Genomic DNA, 9,522 nt, shown 5'->3' with positions numbered 1-9,522 from the left:
AAGCCACACTCTCCTCGTGACTCAGAACATAGGACTTAGCATCACATCACAGCTCATGTGTAGATTTGACTGTCCCTTCCACTACAGAAACTCCTATATCCTTTCTCCCATGAATTTTATAATGTGCCTCCTTGCTGCTTTATTCTTAATTTCAAACAGGAAGCCTATACAATAGGATTCTTTATATTTTAAGTCATTAGTTTTTTTTTTATTAGAACTGGATTTTTGCTGTGTACTCTTGAATATGTCCATAAAATAAGATTATTTACCATGTTATACCACACCGAGGGCCAATAAATACCTTGCCCTATAAAATGAATGTAGTGTACAACAGAGATCAAATCATTTCTATTACACTAACACTATGGAGCTCTGAGATACGTGTGTGTGTGTGTGTGTGTGTGTGTGTGTGAACAAACTTATTTGTTTGAGATTGTAGTACCCCATTGATCTATTTCCCTAACATGATTTCCCAAAATAATTGCATGACGACAGTAATTTGGTAGATCCTCGGGAACTGCATGATGGTGAGAGCTCAGTAATCTTTACTTGGCTAGAACTCATCACCTGCTGCAGAATTTCAAACAAGATTTTCTTGCATATTAACCTTTAAAAATACCCAGGTGCGCTATCATTAGCTTGTAATATGTTAAACTAGTCCCACTTTGGGTATCATATATCATAGCTATCTATTCACTTTCCTACTTATATAAAATAGCCTATTTATAATAACAGTGTATCTGTTAATTTATAGTACATATATTGACTAATTTGTACAAATAACCCATTTGATGATAAGAAATAAACTTGAGAGGAGATACTATTGGTTTTTGCTGTCTTGATCACACAGACTAAATTATTTTTTAATATTGATTTTTATTTGAGAGAGAGAGAGAAAGAAAGAAAGAAAGAATGAATGAATGAATGAATGAATGAATGAACAAAGGAAAGAAAGAGTATGCCAGAGCCTCCAGCTGCTACAAACTCCATACATATGTGATACCTTTTGCATATGGCTTAAGTGGGTCTTGGAGAATTAAACCTTTGTCCTTTAGTTTTGCAGACAAGTGCCTTAACTTCTAAGCCATCTCTCCAGCCCCAAACTAAATTATTCTTACTTTGTTCATCTTGCTTTGTTGTTTTGACACTTGAGTCCCATGGTAATGTGACGACTGTGTAATAATTATGATGAATTTGAGCACAATGAGGTGACACTGGGAACAGGTGTTTCCAAAATTTCTTAAAACCTTAGTGCCCTTCATTTGCTTTGAATCCAGCTTAAATGCTTCTTGGTTGGTCCTCATGCAGTAGATAAACTCCCTGTGTTTGATATGGTTTTATCTGTGTACAGTGAACAACACAACACTGCTTGATATCCCTCTTGTGAATCTGAGCTGTATCATCACATTTGTTCCTGGGCAATAAGACTATTCCCTTCTGCAGATACCTGTGTGAATATGAAGTAATCTTGTTTTAAGTCCAGTGATTGGAAAGGAGCAGTAGTGCTTTCTTTCTCAAGCTTGTTACTGCCTCCCCAAGATTTCTATTCCATTTATGCTTTAGCTTAGAATTCACCCAGAATAAATGCAGTCCTGCTCTGTCTGGGGAAGCACACTATCAGTGAACTTCTTTGTTTTGCTGGCATGCTCTATTTCTCTCTCCAATCACATTGGTTGATGGACCTCTTTGACACAATCCTAGAACTATTATTTGCTTTTGACTTTTATTTTTCATCTGCATAACATTAATATAGAAATGAGCTTTTTTTCTTGTGAAAACATTTTTAAAAGAATATATCATATGTTCTAGAAATATGATTTATCCAAGGAATCTATCCAAGGAGTCACTTTAAGTTGTGCCATGTGTTGCAGTTAGCTTCTCATTGCTGATACAAAGAGCCCGACCAAAGGGAGCTGATGGGAAGAAAGCGTTTATTGTTGCTTACAAACTCAAGGGGAAACTCAATGATGTCAAGGGAAACTGTGGCATTAGCAGAGGCTGTACAACACCTCCTGGCCAATATCAGGTAGACAACTGTAGCAGCAGAGTGTCCCAAATACTGTTAAGGGGCACTGGCTACAACATTCATATACCTCCCCCAAGACTACACCTCCACCAATAAGGATCCAATTCCCAAATTGCCATCAGTTGGGGATCCAACATTCAGAACACATGAGTTTATGGTGAACACCAGTTCAAATTACCATACCATATGAAAAAAAAAAATCTGGAAATAATTCTCTATGCTTTTGGGAATAGAAGAAAGTAAATGATATAATGCTTTTGCTGTTTTTAACCATGTACCCAGGCTTTTCTGGTCTTTCAACAGCTTCTAAAATTATTTTGATAAGGCATCTAAAAATGTGTGTATCATCATTGATGACTCACATGCAAGTGGGCTTTTACTTTATAACAGAAGTGACTACAGGCATATGAAAGTGGAGGCTAAAGATAGGAAAATACCCTCCCAAGAAAGGGAGAGCACATTTGGTGACACTTTGGTGCTCTTTGTCATCTGCTAATGTTTTCATTTGTTAATTAGAAAATAAGAGCTGGCTTCTGGTCTACCCTCACTTTGCTGACCACAATACCCATCGCCACCAGTTACTGTCCTTTGTCTCCATATCACCATGGGCAATTATGAGTCATAAAAATAAAGGAAAATGATGGGCTCAGCAGGGCAGGGGCTTGGCTGGTGGAAGCAGATTTTGTTTAATTTTGCTCAAAAATGGTCAAGAATCCATAATTAGCCAACAAGTTAGGGAAGAGGTGGGAAAAACATAAAGGACAGTAGCATGTCTGTCAGCCTGTCATCCCTATAGTAATAAGCCCTTAAGGATCCAAACTGTTTCTCATAAGATAATAAAAGATCACTTCATTCCTATCTTTTGTAAGACATTTTCTTCCAGATTTTACAGCCAGTTAAAGGAACATTCTTTCTTTTGACTGGAATATTCATAGTAAGAACAAAAATAGAATATTAGTTATTATTAAAATGTATTTTTCTTATTTTTGCATGTGTATGTGGTATGCATGCATGTGATATATGTTCATATGTGTGTGGGTCATACATGTGTGTGCAGATACATTGTCCATCAGTGTGCATGTAGAGGCCATAGGTTGATGTTAGGAATTTTCCTCAACACCTTTTCAGCTTTTTTTTTTTTTAATTTGATTTATTAGTTTTCTTTTCATCAAATACAGGCAGTTTGGTACCATTGTTTAGGCTCATCTATGATCTACCCCCTCCCATTAGACCCTCCTTGTTGATGTAAATGGGTCGTGCCTTGTGGAGTTAGTCCCCAGTTATTGGTATGCTAAATGTCTCTGCAAATCATGACCCAACATGTGACTCTGACATTCTTTCCGCCCCCTCTTCCGCAAGATTTCCCTGAGCCATGTTGGGTTCATTTTTGGTCTGCTTCAGTGCTGAGGTGTTGGGGGCCTCTGAGGCTCTGGCTCTCTGATTTGGTAGGAGTTGATTTTTCTCTGCGTTGGTCTCCTTCCCCTTTGTGCTGGTATCTGGTTCACAGGAAAACATCACCCTTGCTTGTTTCGCCAATTGTCCTTAGTTTCAGTCGGGCCCCTTTTGAGGTATGTTGGGGCAGCTCTCTCCATAGGATCTGCATCTATCTGAAAAAGAGAAGCAGATTCTCCAACGGAGAGTAAGTTAGCACCCAGAAAATTGAAATAACACTTACTTTTTTGGTAGACAGATTGATAGATGTAGGCCCTCTTATACCCCGTGATTGATGGTAGCTTGATATTGTAGAGTGGGCTTGTGTTTGGGTATGGTTCTGACTTATTTCCCAGCTCCAGCTATGGGTCTAGTACGACTGAGTGGATCAGTTAGCCAAATCAAGAGTAGTTGGTTCCTCACTATGGCTGTGTACCACTATTGCAGTTAGCTATTGCACTTGTGTGGGCATCATGTCAGGTTATTTGTTGCTAATTAGATTAGACAATGAGTTGCTTGGACAGATATTGGTCATTTCCCCCAGTCGCCCATGTAGCGCCTTCTGGCACCAGACACATTTTCAGCTTATTTTTGAGGGTGGGACTCTAACTGAATCTAGAGCTTGAAAGTTTGGTTACAAAACTCATCATTGTCCCCGAAGAATCTCCTGTTTCAACGTGCACAGCACTAGGATCACATGTCTGAAATGCTGTGTTGGGCTTTCATACAGGTGCTGGGGATCCAAACTTAGAACATCATGGAGACATGACAAGCATGCTCCTGAGAGAGCCATCTTCCCAGCCCCGAATCTATATTTAAAAAAAAAAAAAAATTTCAAAGAGGTTAACTAATGAAAGAAATGTAGTTTTATACAAACATTTTTAAAATGTTTAGTTTTATACATATTACTAACTAGGAGAAAATAATATAATAAGAAGCATATTTTATTAGGAACACAGAATTTACCAACAAAAATGGAAATAATGGCAAAAATTCATTATAGTTATAGTTACTCTCTTAACCATTATGGTGTTTAGACTCTAATGCATTCATAATAGCTAGTCCTTCATGTTTCAGTAGAGAAAATGCCCAAGTTTCCCTTTAATATTTGGATAAGCATACTACTTAATGTTTGGGAAAGTTGAGAAAGGCATTTCTGAAGTAAAGACAGTGGAATATGTTAAATGGTTACTTCCTGGATGAAGTGTGAATGTACTCACTACACTGTTAGCTAGAATGTAAATCCTGTTACATTGTTGACTCAGACATATGGTTTGAACTACTCTGGGCCACTCTCTAGGCAAGTGGAGAGAAAGACTGGTTCAAACTAAGACTGGTTCCCTTTCTTGCATTCCTTCAGAGTGAGATTGCTCCCAACTAATGTGGAGGCCCATGGGGTTTTTGCCTTTCCACAGAAAAGTATGTGTTGAGCAGACACTTGGGTCACCAATGCTGATGTGAACCCTGGATTCCTTGTGGTCACTACCAGTCTCTAGGCACCCTTCTGCATCAGAGGGCCATGACCTGTGTCATGTTTTTATCTAAATGTCCTCTGAAGTCTTCATTGGTTCTATTTTTCTCCCTGTGATCTCTCCCTGACCCTTTAGAAGTCTTTATTCAAAAGCCGCTTTTGTTGTGAGAACTAATATTAAAAGAAGAAAATTCTCTTATGATCATTGTTTCCTTATAACTACATATTTAATGTTTGGAGAGGGCAAGTTTAGGTGCTACATGGAAAATTCTGTAAGGATGTCTTTGTCTTAAATGGGATTTTCATGCTTCTTACTTGTTCTATCTCTGTAAGTATTAAAACTCTGAATGCCTTGCCTCATCTGTTTAAGAAACAACACCTTTTTCTTTACTTAAGAATTGAGACTTGGTATTGCTTATGTCCTTTCCCACTCTGCTAGAGGATTGTTTTAAGTTAGGGTATATAGCTTTTTATCATAGCTAATTTTGTCCATGTATCTTTGGAGCTCGCTGTCCAAAAGATGTCCATTCACATTAAATTTTCAAAAACTAAATATGGCACATTTTGGAATAACTAGATATATTGATGCTAAATAGTTCTCAACTAAGAAAATACACATGCTAAAGACTTTTATACAGGGTTGATATGTATGTCAATAAAATTTTATATCTATCCCATAAACTTGTACAATTACATATGTAAATTAATAAAATTTAAGTAAGGGGAAAATAGAGCAAACATTTTGGCTTTAATGATGGCTTATCTTCCCCTCCTGTTGCTCATCTATTCTGTGCCCCTTTTAAAACCTCATCCTGTGTCATCCTATAGCTTTCTGTGTCTGAAGCTAGAATCCCTGCTTTTTCTCTCTTTCCAAATATGTGTCACCTCCTGCTATGTCCCCTTACTTCTTGATTTCAGCTTTGAATTCTCGTATTTGATCACGGGTGATCCCGTGTTCTTTCTAAAATGATCAGAGCACTTTCAAGTTTTCCTTTCCACCCTGCAAGCTTAGTGTAAGTTCAGGCTTTCACAGATGTGGAGACCATCCTTTTGTCTCTTCAGAAAGTTGCTTGATTTTTTTATTTATTGTTGTTGGAAATAATCTCACTTGTATGTTCACTGATTGATATGATTGTCCCTTTCCAGCATATACCTTTCTGTAGTTTAATATACTCCTCACTGGTGCTGTGTGTTAGAAACCACATTCTCTATATTAGGCCTGGACGAGATCCCTTTACTTAATTGTTTAATAGCTAAGATAATTGTTTTAAAATTGAAGTCACTTTTTCTGTTATGTTTTTGAACATTTGAATAAGAACTGGAAGCCTCTGTCCAAGCATGATTCTGAGACCCTCTCAAAACAGACTGAGTTGAAAAATGTATCTTTTATGTGTACACTTTCAAAATGAGACAGGTAAGAATGGGCTGATCATGGCAGTATGAAAATATTCTCCATTTTCCTGATGCTATATTTTTGAAGAATTTCCTCAAATACTGTGGTGGTTTGAGTAAAGTGACCCCCCCCCACCTTAAACTCATGGGTTCTGAATGCTTGGCCCCCAGCTGATGGTAATTTGGGAAGTGGATCCTTGCTGGGGGAGGTGTTTTGTTGGGGCTGACATAGGGGTGTTATAGCCAGCTCCCCATTGCCAGAGCTCAGCTCACTCTCCTGCTGCTGTTTTCTACCTACTGTGGCAGGAGTAATGTTCAACCTCTCCTCATGTCGCTTTCCCCTATCATCATGAAGCTTCCCCTAGAGAATGACAGGCAAAATAAATCCTTTCCTTGCATCAGCTGCTTTTAATTGGGTATTTTATTGCAGCAACAAGATGGTAACTGTAAAAAAAAAAAAAAAAAAAAAAAAGACAAAGCCCATTGCCTTGCTATTAGCGCAGAACAAGATCAGTGTGATGGTTTTCTATGTCACCAGGAGGAGTATGTGAAAGATCTCAGTGTCACCATCTTGTACATGAATCCTCTTATTTCTAAAGAGAACTATCTAGATATTTCTCAGGCAGGGGATTGAGAGTGAAGCTGGGCACAGACATGTCTCCTACCATATAACTCAGAGGTGACATTTATATAATCATTTCAAAGCCTTCCAGATCTATGAGTAAATTTCAAATCTACAAAGTTCAACTGGGACAAAAGTTTACTCAGATGTACTTGTTCATCCCTGTTGGTAAGCCTAATCCTACTGCTTGTAGGCTGTCTCAGCCTTGCAGAGCTAAAATCACTATTATAGTTCCCCAGTGAATGGTGGTGATATTTGATATCAGAAGTTGAGACAATTTTCATTTAATTCACAGTTATTTAAAAGAGCTTGACCTGAAAGTCAGTGCCTCATGTAGGAGATATTAAATTTGTTTTTGCAAATATATGAGTAGGATTTGACCTCATGGAAATTAGGTCATATCAAAGGAGTTCACAGATTTTTCTAAAAGAAAGATGAAAATAAATACATTTTAAGATATGAAATGTGATCTATTTTTCTAGGTCTTCAAACATAGCTCTTTTCTTTATATCAAAAGTACAACCTTTGGAATCAAGTTACTTTAGAACATAACGTTTCATATGCCAAGCTCTAGAACACTGCTCTCTAGTTCCCAATTTGGGTATTGTTCTGGGTCTAGGTTGTAAAAAGTATTCCTCATTTCTATGCTGAGTATTCACATCTATAAAATGAAGTGAAAGCCAGTATGTATCTCATGGGGTTTTATGTCTGCTAAGTGAGTGGTACATTTAAGTTTAATTAAGTAGAGTTAATATGAATTAAGTCTAGCTAAGCTTTGAGATCCTTACTGAATGCTACTGTAGTATTTGAAAAATTGTACAGATTTCTAAATTTTGTTTCTTAAGCATATATATTCCACAAAAAAGTAGAGAACTAAGCTTTCCTTCTTTTTATATACTATACTAGTCCTGATTTCAATTGGAATAGATAGTTGAAATACTGTATCAGAGCATGCAATTGTGTGAGTCACAGAAATGAGTCATAGAAGGTAGAGAATTGACTTGGCAGTTCTGAGATGGTACCTGGAAAGTCCACATGGAAACATCAGGATGGAGATATAAGGATAATGAACACTCAGAGGTTCTTGTATTTTGAGTGAGCTCTGTCTATAACTTAGCCGTTGGTCACCAAGATACTTTTTGATTCCTTTGACAGTAACTTGATTTCAGACACAAGACTTCAGGAAAAAAATAATAATGAAAGGGATACTTTTTATTGTTACTTGGTCAAATTCATTAAATTCCCCTTAAATCTTCATGTAGGATAATAATCTTGGCAACAGTTGTACTTAAAAATTCTCAAGGTAGGGGCTGGAGAGATGGCTTAGTGGTTAAGCGCTTGCCTGTGAAGCCTAAGGACCCCGGTTCGAGGCTCGGTTCCCCAGGTCCCACATTAGCCAGATGCACAAGGGGGCGCACGCGTCTGGAGTTCGTTTGCAGGGGCTGGAAGCCCTGACGCGCCCATTCTCTCTCACTCCCTCTATCTGTCTTTCTCCCTGTGTCTGTCACTCTCAAATAAATAAATAAAAATTTAAAAAAAAAATTCTCAAGGTATAAATCCCTAGAGAGATTCAATATATGAAGTCAACATTATTTACACTTAGAAAGCAAACTTTGACATTTTGTCCTTCACCATGCAGTCCTGATGCAAAAATCAATGAGGTTTTCTCATTTCATAAATTTGATTTCTTTTCATCTTTTCCACAATAAAGTAAAACTGATGAAATTAATGTTCTAAGTAACTACATTCCCAGACTTTGCTCCCTGATGCTGAACATCTACATACTTCAAAGACAATGAACAATCTGAAGGTTTTTGGTTTATTTTTCCCTTCTGGTAATTGATATTCTAGGATAGGAAGCAGTTTTGCATCAAATGCTACTTTGCCTGTAACTGCATATCTTTTGTCCAAAAGGACCTGAGCAAAAAGGGTTCAGATTTCAGGGTGTTTGGGGGAGGTGGTATTATAGTATCTGTATATACTCAATAAGGTATTTGGACAATAGCACACAAGTATAAATACAAAAATTATTATTTTAATGTGAACCATATACTTATAACATGAAGGCAGTTTTTTTTAAATTTTTATTAACATTTTCCATGATTATAAAAAAATATCCCATGGTAATACCCTCCCTCACCCCCCACACTTTCCCCTTTGAAATTCCATTCTCCATCATTTTGATGTGAGACTGGGTTTATTTTTTATTTACAGCTGAGGTAGGAATGGCTAAATGAAAGCTAGAGACAATGAGCCACTGTATGATTGAAGTTTTTTTATTAAACAAAAGTTTATTGTAATGTACATCAGACTGTAAGACAACACTTCATTCTAGTTACAGAAAGCAAAAGATGTTATGACAGGAAATCCAGACGTTTAAATAGGAAGGGATAAGGGCCACCCTCAGATCTACAGAACAGCTTGCTTTTTGCCAGATCTCTTAATTCTGCTTGTGGCCAGGGGTCCATTCCCCAGGGCCTTCACTTTCATCTCCTCCAGTTTCTTCTGTTCCTGCTTCTGTTTCTGCTTAAAGACCTCACCTTTCTCACCCAGCTCCCTGGTCTGCTACTTGGGCGTCTA

General features: G+C 37.5%; 1 protein-coding gene across 10 annotated transcripts in view; it reads left to right on the top strand.

Moving 5' to 3' along the window:
• Cntn4 (contactin 4) overlaps positions 1–9,522 on the top strand; it is a 1,052,004-nt gene that overhangs the window by 459,511 nt on the left and 582,971 nt on the right. The gene's annotated exons all lie outside the window — the stretch shown is intronic.

Source organism: Jaculus jaculus, chromosome 14 (genome assembly GCF_020740685.1).
Source record: "Jaculus jaculus isolate mJacJac1 chromosome 14, mJacJac1.mat.Y.cur, whole genome shotgun sequence".
NCBI classification, from domain to species: domain Eukaryota; kingdom Metazoa; phylum Chordata; class Mammalia; order Rodentia; family Dipodidae; genus Jaculus; species Jaculus jaculus.
Note: the sequence above shows the minus strand (reverse complement) of the source record. Positions and strands in the feature narration are given on the sequence as shown.